The sequence below is a fragment of the Aegilops tauschii genome, chromosome 1 (assembly GCF_002575655.3).
Source record: "Aegilops tauschii subsp. strangulata cultivar AL8/78 chromosome 1, Aet v6.0, whole genome shotgun sequence".
In the NCBI taxonomy this organism is placed as follows: domain Eukaryota; kingdom Viridiplantae; phylum Streptophyta; class Magnoliopsida; order Poales; family Poaceae; genus Aegilops; species Aegilops tauschii.
Window position 1 is genome coordinate 447,425,897 of NC_053035.3, and position 21,235 is coordinate 447,447,131.

General features: G+C 44.1%; 1 pseudogene; it reads left to right on the forward strand.

Annotated features, from left to right (window-relative positions):
* The first annotated feature begins 2,071 nt into the window (after positions 1-2,071).
* On the forward strand, positions 2,072-10,174 carry LOC109749340 (senescence-induced receptor-like serine/threonine-protein kinase; annotated as a pseudogene).
* Positions 10,175-21,235: the final 11,061 nt, after the last annotated feature.

Consider the following 21,235-nt stretch of genomic DNA (forward strand, 5'->3'; position numbering starts at 1 on the left):
CCTCCCGGCTTGGGGGGCAAGTTTCCTAGGGGTGGGGGCGCCCAAACCCATCTAGGGTTTCCCTTGTGGCCGCCGCCCCTCCCCTAGGGAACCCTAGGGCGTCTCCTCCACCCCTTCCCCCTATATATAGTGAGGGAGAGAGAGGGCAGCCGCACCCCTTCCCTGGCGCAGCCCCTCCCTCCTCCAACTCTTCCTTCTCCTCCGTAGAGCTTGGCGAAGCCCTGCAGAAATACCACAAGCTCCACTACCATGCCGTCGTGCTGCCGGAGTCCTCCCTCAACTTTTCCTCTCCCCTTGCTGGATCAAGAAGGAGGAGACGTCCCCGGACTATACGTGTGTTGAACGCGGAGGCGCCGTCTGTTCGGCGCTAGATCGGATCTTCCGCGATTTGAATCGCCGCGAGTACGACTCCATCAACCGCGTTCTTGTAACGCTTCCGCTTAGCGATCTTCAAGGGTATGAAGATGCACTCCCTCTCTCTCGTTGCTAGCATCTCCTAGATTAATCTTTGTGACACGTAGGAAAATTTTGAATTATTGCTACGTTCCCCAACAGATAACATGTATTATCTTGCACAACTCAAAAAAAAGAAGATCACCGAAGATGAGAGAGGTCACCCGAAGGACTCTATGTTTTTTCGAGAATGACGGGGGGGGGGGGGGGGGGACTAGGCCCGACCGGTTGTTATATCACTCGAATGACTTGGTGGTCATACGGTGTTTTTCATCAAGAAGGTAAAAAACATAAAGATAAGAAGTGACAGTACACAAAGGGGTGGGGGAGCTAGGTCGTAGACAGAAAAAAAGTGTGGATCGACAAGATCCGCTCCCTGGACGTGGCATCGAAACGGCGGCTCCAAGGCAGGAGGTCATGCGCCACCTTGGTGAGGATGTCACAAGCATGTCGTCTAATATTGTTGAAGGTGGCATCGTTCCCGGCCTTCCAAATCTGCCAGTGAAGCACCAGGAGGCTGTATTTCCATGCGTCGGCCGAGCCCGAGACCAACGGTGGTGAAGAGAGGATCTCGCCGGCCGAGTGGAAGGGACCCATCCCTAGGCAGGCCCAGGTGGAGGTCGCGCGACACCAGGCGGCGAAGATGTGGTCAGTAGTCTTGTCGCGCGAGCAGGAGGTGCAAGTGGTGGAGGGGGTGCACTGTTTTGCATGCAATTTTGCCCTGGTGCTGAGGCGGTCTCGAACCAGTAAGCATGCGAAGATCTTAATCTTCCGGGGGAGACAGGAGCTCCAAAAGTCGACCCGGAGGACTCTATGTACCTCCACAATATGGAACATGTCGAGGCAGAGCATCATGCTAACATGATTTAAAGATTCCTCATAGTGCATCGCATGACGGAGAACGAAGAAACTCATCACCAACTCCAGGATGATCTTCTTGAGCACTTGTGGGCATTTGACAACACTTGGTTGTTGTGCTTTTCTCATGTTTTATTTGGATTATTACTTCATTTAGACCCTATGTTGTGTTTGAATTTGAATATTTAAAGTTTGAAATGTTGTTGGTATATATGAGCACTAGAAATGTCATCTATTGAATCATTACATTGTGCAAATATAGTCGAAATAGAGTTTGTATGCAAAGGATGAAGGAAGTAGCAAACGAAATTATAAGGAGTTAAGTTATGAAGAAGGGCTAGGTGATCAAAAGTTACACTCCTCAAAATTGGGGGGAGTTAAGTTCTAGGGGGTTCTTTGAGGAGTTGCACATTACAGAAGGCCTAGAGATGCTCTACGGCTGTATAATCGGTAGCATTATCTGTAGCGTGCAACCAGCGAGACATTTTTTTTCCAACCAGCGAGACAGTTGACAAATGAACTCTCATCATCAATCAAGTCAACTGGAAGCTCAGTCGTCGCCGAACACTAGATATTTTTACAAGCTCACTGGCCTGTGGATGTGGTTGGCAAAGGCCGCAAAAAAAAAAAAAAAACTAGGTTAAGGGCTAACTACATAGGGGTACTTAATTAGTGAAGCGCATAATTTGTCCAAGTTAGAAGTTACTTCTGGGTTGGTGCTTGGCCCCGCATGTGCGCGTGTAGTGGAATGGGGCGATCAATGGTGATAGCGGCTCGGCCGTGGCTGAGGCTCCTGCTCGGCCTCGCCGTCGCCGCCGGCGTACTTCAAGTCCGCGGCCAGCGAACGCCTAGTATCACAGGTGAGCTTGCAATCATCCACGGATGCTTGTTTTCTTTGGATAACAGCTAGGAATGGACAATATCTCGGTAGTTTTTCTTTTTTCTAGGGGAATTATATCTCGGCAGGTTAGAAAGTAAAAGTGGGTGTGTTCATGGTTTCATCAAATCCCATACACACAATGCAGGCTTCATCAGCATAGACTGCGGGCTGCCGGAGCAGAGCGGCTACGTGGACGCCGCCACCAAGATACCGTACACCTCCGACTCCGGGTTCACGGACGCCGGCTCCAACCGCGACATCTCCCGTGAATGTTAGAATAAATCTCAGGCATACCGTCGATCATCCGAGGACCAAGCAATTACACAATCACGACATCGAGATTTGTTAACGAGGTTCACCGATATGGCTACATCCTCGGGGCCTGACTACGGGCGCTCCTCCCCATGACACTGTCACAATACCGCACACCGGCCACCCGGGCGCCGGCACACGCCGCCGGCTCCCCCTTGCGCGCCTGTGCTATTATGTTGGCATAGGTTACATCGTGTGTCTACCTCCGATATATATATGAGAAGCCTAGGATACAAGTGTCCTACTTGGACACGACTCCATATCCTATCTAAATACAATACAACTACAAGTCCAACTGTAACCTACCTTGTATACTATATTCGACACAACTCCAACAAACTCCACCTTGGCGAATATTCTCCACCATCTTGAATTCGTCAATGCATCAAACTTCCATGTACATTGGACTTGAGCTTATCCCATGAGCACCGCTGCTACTCCAAAGACTCCATGTGACTCCACCTGCAACTTGTAGTCCCTTCTTTTCTTGACCACAGTCAACACTCGAGCGAAATTAAGTTCCACATTACTCTAGTTTGCGTTCCCAACTTTCAGAGTATCAGTCCAACGCCATCACACACCGATCACTGACCTGCGTGAAAGTGAACAACTCACATATTGGGTGTCACACATAAGAGTTACCTGAACTCAACATCACCGCTCCTTTCTTGACCGCTTGTCTGAAACTTGAAGGAATTTCACCATTGCTTGTAGTCATCCCGAGTCAAATTCGCAGTTGTCTCACCACATGTATGACCACCAGAGCCCTGGCCCGTCTCCATGTCCCGTGCGCGCCGCATGCATCGCCGCTATTACCGCGTCGAGCCTCCGCTGTCCCGGTCGAGTCTCAAGGGTCGCGAACCCACACCACTCAACCCCCACTGCAGAGTACCATCGATCATCGCCGACCGATGACGAGTTTCAGGCTTCCATCAGACCACTGGCTCCAGTCCGAACTACATGTCACTCGCTTTCCCCCCTTGCTGAATAGGCTTCGATTCCCTGGATCCTTACACCGTAGCCCCTCAATCCAGCACCGAGTGAAGTCTTCAGACTCCAGCTCCACCTTCAACATGACTCCATGGTAGATGATCAGTCCACCCTTGCGCCCCGTCGACTTCAAGCTTCATGTGCACCATCTTGAATCAACCCCGCGCCATAGTCTTGTCGAAGTCACACAAGCCCTCAGGCCTGCGCCACGTGTTTCCACGCCAAGAAGTCGGTCACCATCAGCATCTTCGCCGATCCCACCACCGTCTTCTGTACCAACCGACTTGTGTCGATCCGTCAGACCGTCCAGTCCGGCCAAGCCGAACTTGTCTGGCTACATGACACACTCCAGGCTCTCAAATCAAATTCTAATCCATCACATGATAATCCCATCTTAGCTGACATAACTTTCCGCAACGCCTTCAAGCATCTCTGTTGTGCCAACAAATCTTTCATCTGTGTCTGCCATAATCCAAGGTTTTCAGTTCCGCGAACTTCTTCACCTCAAACCTAATACCCATTGGCGTGACGGTTCTTCATACGGCTAACTCGATGAAAAATAACTGAGCTCCCACGCGGTGCCTAAGTACACAACCGTGTACATGCACCAAATCCCAGCAAAAGAAAAAACCTTTTGGCCTCTTCACGTGGTGTGCTCCCTTTACACAACTTCCGATGCTGCCTTTGCCTTGCCACAACCTCTGCTAATTCCTGACGGATGCACAACACGATGGGTAGTTTTCTTCCACTGAATCGATCTGATCTGCCTCTCTCCGTGTCGTACACAGGACTCGGTCCTCTTCTTTTGGTCCAAAACAAAACTCACGTCTGCACGCACCCACGCGGCAGCCTGATTGGGCCTTCGTGGGGCTTCCACTCAGCTTAGCTCTCCGGTTGGGCCTCCAATCTGCGTCGCTGATGCTGCTTGCGCTGGGTCTGCTGGCCTGCCCTGCTATGCGTTCCGTCAATCACGATCGATCTCGCCGAGACCGAATTGATTTCGAACACTATGCACGTTGCTTGCCTGCCTGCCGCCGCCGAACCGATCAGCTGCTGCATGCGCTGCCTCTCTGATCGCCTCAAGAAGATTACAACCGCTGATTCTGCTTCTCAGATCCCCTCAAGTCGATTCTCTAACGACTGCGATCATCCCTACAGAACTCCAACGATATCTTCCGGCTCCATTCACGATCCACCTTCGTCCAACCTAGCTCTGATACCACTTGTTAGAATAAACCCGAGGCATACCGTCGATCATCCGAGGACCAAGCAATCATATAAGCACGACACCGAGATTTGTTAACGAGGTTCACCGATATGGCTACATCCCCGGGGCCTGACTACGGGCGCTCCTCCCCATGACACCGTCACAATACCGCACACCGGCCACCCGGGCGCCGGCACACTTCGCGGGCTCCTCCTTGCACGCCTGTGCTATTATGTTGGCATAGGTTACATCGTGTGTCTACACCCGATATATATGAGAGGCCTAAGATAAAAGTGTCCTACTTGAACATGACTCCATATCCTATCTAAACACAATACAACTACAAGTCCAACTGTAACCTACCTTGTACACTATATTCGACACAACTCTAACAGTGAACATGGATCCGCGCATGTCACGAACCCACCTCAACGTGCGCAGCTTCCCAGACACGGCCCGGGGCTGCTACACCCTGCCGTCCCTCACGCCGGGGTCCAAGTACCTGGTCCGCGCCACCTTCAGGTACGGCGACTACGACGGGCTCAGCAAGCTCCCCGCCTTCAACCTCTCTACCTCGGCGTCAACTTCTGGCGGACGGTGAACATGTCCAAGGTCGACGCGGCGGTGGTCGCCGAGGCCATCGCCGTGATCCCCGACGACTCGGTGCAGGTCTGCCTGGTGAACGTCGGCGCCGGGACGCCGTTCATCTCGGCGCTGGCGCTGAGGCCTCTCGAGAACTCGCTGTACCCGCAGGCGAACGCGACGCAGGGGCTGGTCCTGATCGACAGGCGCAGCCTGGGTGACACGGGCGTGTTGCCTGTCAGGTACCCGGACGATCCGTACGACCGGGCTTGGGTGCCGTGGAGCGACCCCGAGGTGTGGACGGACATCTCAACGACGGAGAAGGTCCGGGAGACTATCGGCAACCTCCGCTTCCATGTGCCGTCCGCCGTAATGCAGAGCGCCATCATCGCGCGCAACGACTCCAGGAACAAGACCATTGACTTCTCGTGGGACGTCGAGCCAAACCACGCCTACCCAGTTCCCGGGTACGTACCCTCCAAAAAAAAAAAAGTTCCCGGGTACGCAGCTGCATATTTACACCCCAAAGAACCTAGTCAATCTTCTATATTTAGCAGGATCCCCACTTACTTATTTTAGCGCACATGCAGCTATGCACCATTGTCACATCATCCCAATTATATAGTAGTTGCCAACAATTCAACAAAAACTTTGTGGAAACCACGTTTAAAAGTTTCGAAAAAATCTAAAAGAAATACAGGATATTAAGAGGGTGAGGTTTTATTGCCATGAGAAATTTCAAGTTGAAACACATTACAAGACTGAGCTATGAAAAAAAAAATTCAGCAATGAATAGTGATGTTGCTGTTCGGCACTATTCAATTTTAATTTTGTTATTTTCATAGTTCATATCCTGTAATTTTGCATATCAATAAAACAGCACCTTCTTAACATCATTAAATTGTTAAAGTTTTTTTTAACTTCAAAACATGCTTTCCATGTGGTTTCGTTTTCGTGTGTTATTCTCCCAACAATTTTTTTTGGGGGGTTGGGGGAGGGGGGGGGGGGGATTAGTTATTATAAAAACTTACGTAAGGAGGCCATAGGTTCACATAGGTGTAGTTCCCTTCTCCCACACTACTATAGGAGTTTTTCGAATTCCCTATGAAGTGGTAACTAAGGGCACATATGGTGAATTAGATAATTTGTGTTTAGGAGTGTCATAGCTGTTTGATCAACCATGAGATTTGTAATATGGCTCGTGATCTTACAACGGATCTCTTGACTTCAAAAAAAGTGTCATTTTTTGATACATAACATTGTACAACCTCCGTCCCAAATTACTTGTCTTAGATTTGTCTAGATATTTTAATTTGGGACGAAGGAGTATAAGGTCAACCCAAGTCGCTTCATCTCTAGGAATCCGGTAAGGTACTTTTGGAACACCAATGGGCATATTAATTATATTATATTGTTAAATTTAAGTAAGAGAACATAACAAATAGCATGGTACTCTAACATCTGGGCTAAAGAACATTGTAGCTTTGCATATCAAAGTTTCTTAACATCTATAAGGAAGGACTGAATGCCTGTCACACAATCGTTTACTTTATGTGGCTTACAACTTTTACTTCCTATAAATATCTGCTGCAACATGCGGGTTATCATCTATAGTACTACTAATATAGGAGTGTACTTAATTAGTTTAACCCTTTAACTAATCGTAGGTGCATTGGTATCTTGTACGTCGCCGAGCTGCAGATCCTGGCCAGTAATGATGTGCGCGAGTTCAATGTCATTGCCAACAGCAAGAAGAATAAACTCCCGTACACGCTCGAGTACCTCGTCGCCGACGCCATATCTAACATGGGACCCCATCATGGCTACAACCAATACAACTACACCATGATCGCCACTGCCAACTCGACACTGCCACCGATCATCAACGCCTTCGAGTTTTTCTCCGTCATCTCCACAGCCAACATTGGAACAGACAGTCAGGATGGTAAACATATGGAAGCTTATTTTCGTACATCAGATCATATTTGGTTCTTAGTTTAGTAAGCTTTTCATAAAACAGATCTTACATGATCTGATAGTTGTGCTTCCTTGTCTATTGTGTTACTGCTGGGGAAAAGTTTCTGCCATCAATGCCATTAAGGCTAAGTACCATGTGAAGAAGAATTGGATGGGTGACCCGTGCGCCCCGAAGAATTTTGCGTGGGACGGGTTGACCTGCAGCTATGCTATTTCTGGGCGTCCAAGAATTACAAGCATGTAAGTTCAAATTTAATTTGCCCTTTTGGAAAAAAAATTACAGCTATGCTTTGAAGAATTTAATTTGTTGTCGCACACAAGAAATTATTCCAAGAACAATTCTGTTTCAACTGAAAAAAAATTGTGTTCTGCAAGAAATGTGTCATCTGGCGGTTTGAGCGGCGATATATCACCTTATTTTGCTGATATCAAAGATCTCCAGTATTTGTAAGTAGACATTTTAAATCTATTTTCCCTGTGAATTTTGTTAGGGAAATGGTTCACACATTTCGTATGCTTTCTCACTTATTTCAGGGATTTATCAAACAATAAATTAACAGGATCAATTCCTAATGTCCTTTCACGACTACCCACTCTCCTTGTGCTGTAAGCTCTGCATTATGATATCTTTGAGGACTACTAATAACTATGTACACTATTGTTTGACTGACGTGAACCCTATATGGCCTCCTTAGAGATTTGACTGCCAACCAGCTTAGTGGTTCAATTCCTCCCGGGCTTCTCAAGAGAACTCAAGGTGGTCCCCTAGTTATTAGGTCAGTACATCATGTGTGTGTGTCTACATATATATATATATATATATATATATATATATATATATATATATATATATATATATATATATATATATATATATATTCAAAACTGATATCTAGTTTTTCTTTTTATTGGCAGATATGGCAACAATCCAAACCTTTGTAGCAACAACGGTTCTTGCCAGCTTACAAAAAAGAAGACCAACTCTATGCTTGCCGCCTATATTGTTGTTCCCGTATTTGTAGTTCTGCTGATAGGAGCACTTGTAGTACTACTGATCTTCAGAGTGAGAAACAGGAAAGGTAACACTTCGCGTAAACACTACATTGGTATACATATATATGACATCCGCACATGTGCAATGAATAATTTTGCTCAAAAAGAGTGGAAAGTAATAATTTCATTCTTGAAATTTGAAGGATTGGTGAGGGAAGGCAATGGACATGGACATCATGAACTGGAGAACCGCCAGTTCACGTATAGGGAGCTGAAGGTCATAACAGACAACTTCAAGGTAGTGCTCGGCCAAGGTGGGTTTGGCACTGTTTATGATGGCTTCTTGCATGATGGTACTCACGTCGCAGTCAAGTTGTTGTCTCAGTCGTCCAGTCAAGGTATCAAAGAGTTCTCGACAGAGGTAATGTCTGGTCAAGTATAATAAGAGCATGGTACATTTGAAGATTTTTTTAAAACTTATGACATATTTCTTCTCCTCACTCAGGCTCAGACATTGACGAAGATCCATCACAAGAATCTTATATCCTTGATTGGTTACTGCAAAGAAGGAAAATATTTGGCACTCGTCTACGAGCATATGTCCGAAGGAAACCTCGAAGATAAACTCAGAGGTGTGCTAGTCCATCTTTAACAAAAGCATTAGGATTTTTTTTTTGAAAAAGAGAGCATTATGTGTCAAATTTCCACACTACTTACGTGAGACACACTTTTGCAGGGAAAGACGGCAACGTTGTACCCTTAGCCTGGAGGCAGAGGCTCCGTATTGCACTAGAATCCGCGGAAGGTATATATTTTCTTCTAATTTGGGAACTGGGCAATTATTCATATTGCTACTAATATCTATGTTTCGTTAGAACTTTACATATGTTAATGTGTGTTTTTTTATGTCACCATCGAACAATATGGTGTGCACGCAGGGCTTGACTATCTGCACAAGGCATGCAGCCCTCCCTTTGTGCATCGTGATGTGAAGACATCGAACATCCTACTGAATGCTAATCTTGAGGCCAAAGTTGCCGACTTTGGCTTGATGAAGGCTTTCAATCATGACGATGATACCCACGTATCCACAGCGCGGGTGATTGGCACAAGAGGCTACCTCGCACCTGAGTAAATTGACCTAGCTTATTGCCATCTTTTAGTCGCCTACATGTCAACTGTAACGCAAATGTATCTCAAGCATGTTGTACGTATATATGCAGGTATGCAACAGTCCTACAATTGAATGAAAAGAGCGATGTGTATAGCTTTGGCATCATACTACTGGAGGTGATAACAGGGTGCCCAGCCATCCAACAATCTGGTGAGGTCATCCATATAATCCAGTGGACATGACTACGCTTCACAGGAGGCAACATCGATGAAGTGGTTGATCCACACATGCAAGGTGACTACAACATCAATGTCATGTGGAAGGCCGTGGATCTCGCGCTCAAGTGCACTGACCATGCTCCCGCACAACGTCCAACAATGACTAATGTGGTGGCCCAGTTACAACATTGCCTCGAGCTAGAGGGTGAAGACCACACCGGCAAAAACCGTAACAGTAGCTTCTACATGACAGCCAATTGCAATGGCGACCATGGTCTACTAATGTAAGCCATGGCACAACTTTATTTCAGATGATCAACAGTAATTTCTTTCGGGAGGGAGCCAACCATGGTCAATGGTCCCGCACTTCGGGTGCATGATAAATCTACCATGTATTATTCATCCGTAATAGGTATTTTTTGACATTGAGACATGCCTCATGCCCTCATCTTCACTTGAGTACAGAAAGTTTGCAAATGTCTTTCCAAAACTTTTTCCCATTAGACGTGTTCTAGTTATTGCATCTTCCATTAGTCAAATCATTAGTGGGAATCCTTCCCGACGACTTATTTATCCCCGCAAAAAAAACAAAAACAAAATTGGAGTTGTTTTCTTTAGAAATGGATGTATTTGTGTATATGTAATATCAGTGTCAAAGAAGATAGTTGTAAATCTTGGAAAAAGGTATTCCAATATATTTATACTAGATGAACAATGGAATTTTCATCAAGCGACATACCTCGCTCCACCTCAAAGGCTTAACTGCATTGTTGCTAGCTCCTCTAGCTCACAACACTCCTGCAACTGTAATACCATGTTGATCATCTTGAGCTGCAAAGCGTGAGAGCTTGTGTGGTTCCTTTGAGTGTTACACGACCGGCCTTCCACACGTAATAGACATAACTGTCTCCTCGCATGAGCAAGGCCGCCACGTGTTTGATGTTGCCTTGGTAAAGCCACCGTCCAGCCCATTAAACGATATTGGTTGGTTTTGGGCATCATAGGTTGGATAGTTGCCTCATTAGGGCATCTCCAAAGCTGACTCCTAAATCGGACACTGTATCCGTCCATGGACCGCTCGGAATCAAGCTGCGGACAGTGATGCGGGAGCTGACAATTCAGCCGTACCCGCATACATTTCAAACCAGATTTCAACAAATCGGATGAATTACATCAAACACGATGGAATTCAGCAAAGTACGGATATAATTTACATAAAACAAACGATATTTCATCCGTTTAACTAAATCGAGCCTGCAAAACTCAAAATAATTATAGAAAATAGTACAATTCATCCATATAAATAGCATGCAAATATCTCTAGTACAGCAATAGTTTCAATTCAACAAGATAATTGGATGTTCAACAAGTTTTTCGATTTCACCGATTTCAAATTCAGTGAATCTCTAGTACAACAATGGTTTCAATTCAACAAGATAATTGGATGTTCAACAAGTTTTTCGATTTCACCGATTTCAAATTCAATGAATCTCTAGTACAACAATAGTTTCAATTCAACAAGATAATTGGATGTTCAACAAGTTTTTCGATTTCACCAATTTCAAATTCAATGATACTACAATAACCAGAGCCGGCACATGTCATCCCACACAAACTGCCCCTTGAGCTTCATCCAACTATGTATGTGTGTGAATGGCCTGCCCTCGGTCCTGTAGTACATCACGGCAAAATGTGTGGGCTATACAACATGTAGAGCATCAGTGAGTGAATGAATGAATTAACCAACATGTAGAGCAACAAGAAGCAAAACTTACGATCTCCATGGTTGACGCACGCAATGGCCACATTGCGTCCACTCGTTCATCCCTGTTGCAAAATTTCTTTACGGAGTTGCAGATGGTGTACCATCGATGCCCTAACGACCTCACATTGCATTCATGGATTATGTGCATGTCGTAGGGCGCAAAGTGTTTTCGCGCATGAAACGAACCATACACGCGCCGCCAAAAGACTGTGCCCCTTGATTTCTTGCTTGCAAAGTCCACAGATATAGCCAACCACGCATCATAACAACTTATCCTCTTTCATTGAGTACCACGCCATCGTACTTACCCTAAAAACAACGGTGGCGGCAGACGAGGTGGGTGCGGATGGGAAGCAAGGGGGATCAAGGGCGGAGTGGAAGATAAGTGGACCGACACTAGTAGAAAACAGGGCTTTGGTCCAGGCCGGGCCAGCCCATTAGTCCCGGTTCAGTCACGGACCGGGACCCATGGGGGCAACAGTCCTGGTTCATGAGGCCAGGGGGGCGGCCGGGCCTCGTGGGGCATTGGTCCCGGTTCGTCTGGACACTTTGGTCCCGGTTCCTGACACAAACCGGGACCAATGTGCCTCGCTCCTGGCCCACAACCATTGGTCCTGGTTCGTGGCTGGAACCGGGACCAAAGGGGGACCTTTAGTCCCCGTTCTAGCCACGAACCGGGACCAATGAGATGCCTATATATACCTCGCCCGCGAGCAGAGCACTCCACTGCTCTGTTTTTCTGGCCGGCGAGGGGAGAGCTTTGTGGTGCTCTAGCTCACCTCCTATGCACATGAGGTGTTCGATGAAATGCCCGAGCCATACTTAAGCTTTCTCCTCTCGAAGCTGCTTATGCAAACTCCGTTTTTCTCGAGATTTGTCTAGGTTTGGCAGTCTATCCTGTCCCATCCCTGTCCTCACCACCGTCGATCGCCCGCGCCGATTTCGTCGCCGGCACCACTGTGGTGAGCCTCTTGATCTTATCTTCTTTCTAAAAGAAAAAAGTTATTACTTGTATGATTTAGATAGATACTTGTGTAATTTCTTACTTTTATTATTGTTTGTTATTATATAGTGCGATGGTTTTGGTATCCGCCTCCTTCGGCCCTCGTCCTGTCTATGATTCGGATGTGGTATATATTATCTTTTATAACTATTTGGTTCAGTTATTGTTTATGAAAATTATGCCGACCAACATGACATAATTTTTTTTATCTAGGAGGTATGTGAACCGGAAATTCCAACTGACCCTATTGTCGAGAGGTTAAATTTAGTTGAAGAAGAAAACAATTACTTGAAGGAAAAATTATAAAAAAATGAGGAGGAGAAGATGATATTGGAGTTGCATGTTGCAGATGTCGTCGATGATCACAAGATCAAGATGGATGCAATGCGCTTGAAGATTAGAAAGATTATAAAATATGCCATTCATACCGAGGCTTGGTATCATTATGCCGTTGGATCAATTGTTACCTTGGTTGCGATCATGATCGCGTTTGTTGTTGCATTGAAATGTTTTACATAGTTTCAATGTATGGTTTAATTAGATGCATTGGAGAATTATCACTAGTAGAAAAAGGGTCAAATGTGAAGCACATTAGTGCCGGTTTGATTTTGAGCCGGCACTAATGTGTCCATTAGTGCCGGTTCCAACGGCTAGGCGGGCGGAGATCATTAGTACCGGTTCGTGAGCAACCTTTTGTACCGGTTCGTGTCACGAACCGGTACTAATGATGCTGCGTTAGGCTGTGGTCAGGCTGGGGCCCCACGGGCACCTTTAGTACCGGTTCGTGCCATGAACCGGTACTATAGTTTCTTAGTAAGCAGTTTTTTAGTCCCACCTCGCGAAGAGAGAGGCACTAGGAGCGGTTTATAAGCCCTGAGTGCAGAGACGATGAAGGAGAGGCGCAATGCTCATCTGCACGTTGCTTAGCTTTAAGCCTTGAGGAATAGTGTAGACTGCACGGAGCTATGTGCAGTGCAGTTTGCACTATTCCGAAAGGCTTGAAGCTAATTAACGAGCATTGTGCCTCTTTTTTATCTTTAATAACTTATTACAACTCCGGACTTCTTGTGTTACGGCAAAAACTGGACACACTTCGTGTACAAACTGGACAATCTCTTTCGAAGTATCAGGGTTTCTGACGAGAACTCATCTGTTACATGGGCACTTCATTTTTTCAAACTTATTACAACACTAGACTTTTTTGCATTCCGTACACACCATTCAAAGCGACGTCATCAATTTCCAACACGTTCTGACATCATTTACTGTTTTTCAGTCATTTGAACTCCAGCCTATTTTTGCGTTCAGTATGCATCATTCAAAGCGACGTCATCAATTTCCAACACGTTCTGACATCATTTGCTGTTTTTCAGTCATTTATCGATTTGTTTAGGGAGCTAAATGACGGTGAAATTGAAAATCACTACAAAATGAACTCTGAAAATGTTGGAACTTGGCATGGTATCATCATTTTGCCCGCATAGCATGTGCAAAAGAGTAGAGAGGGTCACGGCGAAAACTGGACGCACCTCGTGTACAAACTGGACAATCTCTTTCGGAGTATCAGGGTTTCGGACGAGAACTCATCTGTTACACGGGCACTTCAATATTTTTTAAACTTATTTGAACTCCAGCCTATTTTTGCGTTCAGTATGCATCTTTCAAAGCGACGTCATCAATTTCCAACACGTTTTGACATCATTTGCTGTTTTTCAGTCATTTACCGATTTGTTTAGGGAGCTAAATGACGGTGAAATTGAAAATCACTACAAAATGAACTCTAAAAATGCTGGAAGTTGGCATGGTATCATCATTTCGCCCGCATAGCATGTGCAAAAGAGTAGAGAGGGTCACGGCGAAAACTGGACGCACCTCGTGTACAAACTGGACAATCTCTTTCGGAGTATCAGGGTTTCGGACGAGAACTCATCTGTTACACGGGCACTTCAATGTTTTTTAAACTTATTTGAACTCCAGCCTATTTTTGCGTTCAGTATGCATCTTTCAAAGCGACGTCATCAATTTCCAACACGTTCCGACATCATTTGCTGTTTTTCAGTCATTTACCGATTTGTTTAGAGAGCTAAATGACGGTGAAATTGAAAATCACTACAAAATGAACTCTGAAAATGTTGGAATTTGGCATGGTATCATCATTTCGCCCGCATAGCATGTGCAAAAGAGTAGAGAGGGTCACGGCGAAAACTGGACACACCTCGTGTACAAACTGGACAATATCTTTCGGAGTATCAGGGTTTCGGACGAGAACTCATCTGTTACACGGGCACTTCAATGTTTTTAAACTTATTTGAACTCTAGCCTATTTTTGCGTTCAGTATGCATCATTCAAAGCGACGTCATCAATTTCCAATTCTGACATCATTTGCTGTTTTTCAGTCATTTACCGATTTGTTTAGGGAGCTAAATGACGGTGAAATTGAAAATCACTACAAAATGAACTCTGAAAATGTTGGAACTTGGCATGGTATCATCATTTCGCCCGTATAGCATGTGCAAAAGAGTAGAGATGGTCACGGCGAAAACTGGACGCACCTCGTGTACAAACTGGACAATCTCTTTCGGAGTATCAGGGTTTCGGACGAGAACTCATCTGTTACACGGGCACTTCAATGGTTTTTAAACTTATTTGAACTCTAGCCTATTTTTGCGTTCAGTATGCATCATTCAAAGCGACGTCATCAATTTCCAACACGTTCTGACATCATTTGCTGTTTTTCAGTCATTTACCGATTTGTTTAGAGAGCTAAATGACGGTGAAATTGAAAATCACTACAAAATGAACTCTGAAAATGTTGGAACTTGGCATGGTATCATCATTTCACCCGCATAGCATGTGCAAAAGAGTAGAGAGGGTCACGGCGAAAACTGGACGCACCTCGTGTACAAACTGGACAATCTATTTCGGAGTATCAGGGTTTCGGACGAGAACTCATCTGTTACACGGGCACTTCAATGGTTTTTAAACTTATTTGAACTCCAGCCTATTTTTGCGTTCAGTATGCATCTTTCAAAGCGACGTCATCAATTTCCAACACGTTCTGACATCATTTGCTGTTTTTCAGTCATTTACCGATTTGTTTAGAGAGCTAAATGACGGTGAAATTGAAAATCACTACAAAATGAACTCTGAAAATGCTGGAACTTGGCATGGTATCATCATTTCGCCCGCATAGCATGTGCAAAAGAGTAGAGAGGGTCACGGCAAAAACTGGACGCACCTCGTGTACAAACTGGACAATCTATTTCGGAGTATCAGGGTTTCGGACGAGAACTCATCTGTTACACGGGCACTTCAATGGTTTTTAAACTTATTTGAACTCCAGCCTATTTTTGCGTTCAGTATGCATCTTTCAAAGCGACGTCATCAATTTCCAACACGTTTTGACATCATTTGCTGTTTTTCAGTCATTTACCGATTTGTTTAGAGAGCTAAATGACGGTGAAATTGAAAATCACTACAAAATGAACTCTAAAAATGCTGGAACTTGGCATGGTATCATCATTTCGCCCGCATAGCATGTGCAAAAGAGTAGAGAGGGTCACGGCGAAAACTGGACACACCTCGTGTACAAACTGGACAATCTCTTTCGGAGTATCAGGGTTTCGAATGAGAACTCATCTGTTACACGGGCACTTCAATGTTTTTAAACTTATTTGAACTCTAGCCTATTTTTGCGTTCAGTATGCATCATTCAAAGCCACGTCATCAATTTCCAACACGTTCTGACATCATTTGCTGTTTTTCAGTCATTTACCGATTTGTTTAGGGAGCTAAATGACGGTGAAATTGAAAGTCACTACAAAATGAACTCTGAAAATGTTGGAACTTGGCATGGTATCATCATTTCGCCCGCATAGCATGTGCAAAAGAGTAGAGATGGTCACGGCGAAAACTGGACGCACCTCGTGTATAAACTGGACAATCTCTTTCGGAGTATCAAGGTTTCGGACGAGAACTCATCTGTTACACGGGCACTTCAATGGTTTTTAAACTTATTTGAACTCTAGCCTATTTTTGCGTTCAATATGCATCATTCAAAGCGACGTCATCAATTTCCAACACGTTCTAACATCATTTGCTGTTTTTCAGTCATTTACCGATTTGTTTAGAGAGCTAAATGACAGTGAAATTGAAAATCACTACAAAATGAACTTTGAAAATGTTGGAACTTGGCATGGTATCATCATTTCGCCCGCATAGCATGTGCAAAAGAGTAGAGAGGGTCATGGCAAAAACTGGACACACCTCGTGTACAAACTGGACAATCTCTTTCAGAGTATCAGGGTTTCGGATGAGAACTCATCTGTTACACGGGCACTTCAATGTTTTTAAACTTATTTGAACTCTAGCCTATTTTTGCGTTCAGTATGCATCATTCAAAGCGACGTCATCAATTTCCAACACGTTCTGACATCATTTGCTGTTTTTCAGTCATTTACCGATTTGTTTAGGGAGCTAAATGACGGTGAAATTGAAAATCACTACAAAATGAACTCTGAAAATGTTGGAACTTGGCATGGTATCATCATTTTGCCCGCATAGCATGTGCAAAAGAGTAGAGAGGGTCACGGCGAAAACTGGACGCACCTCGTGTACAAACTGGACAATCTCTTTCGGAGTATCAGGGTTTCGGACGAGAACTCATCTGTTACACGGGCACTTCAATATTTTTTAAACTTATTTGAACTCCAGCCTATTTTTGCGTTCAGTATGCATCTTTCAAAGCGACGTCATCAATTTCCAACACGTTTTGACATCATTTGCTGTTTTTCACTCATTTACCGATTTGTTTAGGGAGCTAAATGACGGTGAAATTGAAAATCACTACAAAATGAACTCTAAAAATGCTGGAAGTTGGCATGGTATCATCATTTCGCCCGCATAGCATGTGCAAAAGAGTAGAGAGGGTCACGGCGAAAACTGGACGCACCTCGTGTACAAACTGGACAATCTCTTTCGGAGTATCAGGGTTTCGGACGAGAACTCATCTGTTACACGGGCACTTCAATGTTTTTTAAACTTATTTGAACTCCAGCCTATTTTTGCGTTCAGTATGCATCTTTCAAAGCGACGTCATCAATTTCCAACACGTTCCGACATCATTTGCTGTTTTTCAGTCATTTACCGATTTGTTTAGAGAGCTAAATGACGGTGAAATTGAAAATCACTACAAAATGAACTCTGAAAATGTTGGAATTTGGCATGGTATCATCATTTCGCCCGCATAGCATGTGCAAAAGAGTAGAGAGGGTCACGGCGAAAACTGGACACACCTCGCGTACAAACTGGACAATATCTTTCGGAGTATCAGGGTTTCGGACGAGAACTCATCTGTTACACGGGCACTTCAATGTTTTTAAACTTATTTGAACTCTAGCCTATTTTTGCGTTCAGTATGCATCATTCAAAGCGACGTCATCAATTTCCAATTCTGACATCATTTGCTGTTTTTCAGTCATTTACCGATTTGTTTAGGGAGCTAAATGACGGTGAAATTGAAAATCACTACAAAATGAACTCTGAAAATGTTGGAACTTGGCATGGTATCATCATTTCGCCCGTATAGCATGTGCAAAAGAGTAGAGATGGTCACGGCGAAAACTGGACGCACCTCGTGTACAAACTGGACAATCTCTTTCGGAGTATCAGGGTTTCGGACGAGAACTCATCTGTTACACGGGCACTTCAATGGTTTTTAAACTTATTTGAACTCTAGCCTATTTTTGCGTTCAGTATGCATCATTCAAAGCCACGTCATCAATTTCCAACACGTTCTGACATCATTTGCTGTTTTTCAGTCATTTACCGATTTGTTTAGGGAGCTAAATGACGGTGAAATTGAAAGTCACTACAAAATGAAGTCTGAAAATGTTGGAACTTGGCATGGTATCATCATTTCGCCCGCATAGCATGTGCAAAAGAGTAGAGATGGTCACGGCAAAAACTGGACGCACCTCGTGTATAAACTGGACAATCTCTTTCGGAGTATCAAGGTTTCGGACGAGAACTCATCTGTTACACGGGCACTTCAATGGTTTTTAAACTTATTTGAACTCTAGCCTATTTTCGCGTTCAATATGCATCATTCAAAGCGACGTCATCAATTTCCAACACGTTCTAACATCATTTGCTGTTTTTCAGTCATTTACCGATTTGTTTAGAGAGCTAAATGACAGTGAAATTGAAAATCACTACAAAATGAACTTTGAAAATGTTGGAACTTGGCATGGTATCATCATTTCGCCCGCATAGCATGTGCAAAAGAGTAGAGAGGGTCATGGCAAAAACTGGACACACCTCGTGTACAAACTGGACAATCTCTTTCGGAGTATCAGGGTTTCGGATGAGAACTCATCTGTTACACGGGCACTTCAATGTTTTTAAACTTATTTGAACTCTAGCCTATTTTTGCGTTCAGTATGCATCATTCAAAGCGACGTCATCAATTTCCAACACGTTCTGACATCATTTGCTGTTTTTCAGTCATTTACCGATTTGTTTAGGGAGCTAAATGACGGTGAAATTGAAAATCACTACAAAATGAACTCTGAAAATGTTGGAACTTGGCATGGTATCATCATTTTGCCCGCATAGCATGTGCAAAAGAGTAGAGAGGGTCACGGCGAAAACTGGACGCACCTCGTGTACAAACTGGACAATCTCTTTCGGAGTATCAGGGTTTCGGACGAGAACTCATCTGTTACACGGGCACTTCAATATTTTTTAAACTTATTTGAACTCCAGCCTATTTTTGCGTTCAGTATGCATCTTTCAAAGCGACGTCATCAATTTCCAACACGTTTTGACATCATTTGCTGTTTTTCACTCATTTACCGATTTGTTTAGGGAGCTAAATGACGGTGAAATTGAAAATCACTACAAAATGAACTCTAAAAATGCTGGAAGTTGGCATGGTATCATCATTTCGCCCGCATAGCATGTGCAAAAGAGTAGAGAGGGTCACGGCGAAAACTGGACGCACCTCGTGTACAAACTGGACAATCTCTTTCGGAGTATCAGGGTTTCGGACGAGAACTCATCTGTTACACGGGCACTTCAATGTTTTTTAAACTTATTTGAACTCCAGCCTATTTTTGCGTTCAGTATGCATCTTTCAAAGCGACGTCATCAATTTCCAACACGTTCCGACATCATTTGCTGTTTTTCAGTCATTTACCGATTTGTTTAGAGAGCTAAATGACGGTGAAATTGAAAATCACTACAAAATGAACTCTGAAAATGTTGGAATTTGGCATGGTATCATCATTTCGCCCGCATAGCATGTGCAAAAGAGTAGAGAGGGTCACGGCGAAAACTGGACACACCTCGTGTACAAACTGGACAATATCTTTCGGAGTATCAGGGTTTCGGACGAGAACTCATCTGTTACACGGGCACTTCAATGTTTTTAAACTTATTTGAACTCTAGCCTATTTTTGCGTTCAGTATGCATCATTCAAGGCGACGTCATCAATTTCCAATTCTGACATCATTTGCTGTTTTTCAGTCATTTACCGATTTGTTTAGGGAGCTAAATGACGGTGAAATTGAAAATCACTACAAAATGAACTCTGAAAATGTTGGAACTTGGCATGGTATCATCATTTCGCCCGTATAGCATGTGCAAAAGAGTAGAGATGGTCACGGCGAAAACTGGACGCACCTCGTGTACAAACTGGACAATCTCTTTCGGAGTATCAGGGTTTCGGACGAGAACTCATCTGTTACACGGGCACTTCAATGGTTTTTAAACTTATTTGAACTCTAGCCTATTTTTGCGTTCAGTATGCATCATTCAAAGCGACGTCATCAATTTCCAACACGTTCTGACATCATTTGCTGTTTTTCAGTCATTTACCGATTTGTTTAGAGAGCTAAATGACAGTGAAATTGAAAATCACTACAAAATGAACTCTGAAAATGTTGGAACTTGGCATGGTATCATCATTTCGCCCGCATAGCATGTGCAAAAGAGTAGAGAGGGTCACGGCAAAAACTGGACGCACCTCGTGTACAAACTGGACAATCTATTTCGGAGTATCAGGGTTTCGGACGAGAACTCATCTGTTACACGGGCACTTCAATGGTTTTTAAACTTATTTGAACTCCAGCCTATTTTTGCGTTCAGTATGCATCTTTCAAAGCGACGTCATCAATTTCCAACACGTTTTGACATCATTTGCTGTTTTTCAGTCATTTACCGATTTGTTTAGAGAGCTAAATGACGGTGAAATTGAAAATCACTACAAAATGAACTCTAAAAATGCTGGAACTTGGCATGGTATCATCATTTCGCCCGCATAGCATGTGCAAAAGAGTAGAGAGGGTCACGGCGAAAACTGGACACACCTCGTGTACAAACTGGACAATCTATTTCGGAGTATCAGGGTTTCGGACGAGAACTCATCTGTTACACGGGCACTTCAATGGTTTTTAAACTTATTTGAACTCCAGCCTATTTTTGCGTTCAGTATGCATCTTTCAAAGCGACGTCATCAATTTCCAACACGTTTTGACATCATTTGCTGTTTTTCAGTCATTTACCGATTTGTTTAGAGAGCTAAATGACGGTGAAATTGAAAATCACTACAAAATGAACTCTAAAAATGCTGGAACTTGGCATGGTATCATCATTTCGCCCGCATAGCATGTGCAAAAGAGTAGAGAGGGTCACGGCGAAAACTGGACACACCTCGTGTACAAACTGGACAATCTCTTTCGGAGTATCAGGGTTTCGAATGAGAACTCATCTGTTACACGGGCACTTCAATGTTTTTAAACTTATTTGAACTCTAGCCTATTTTTGCGTTCAGTATGCATCATTCAAAGCCACGTCATCAATTTCCAACACATTCTGACAT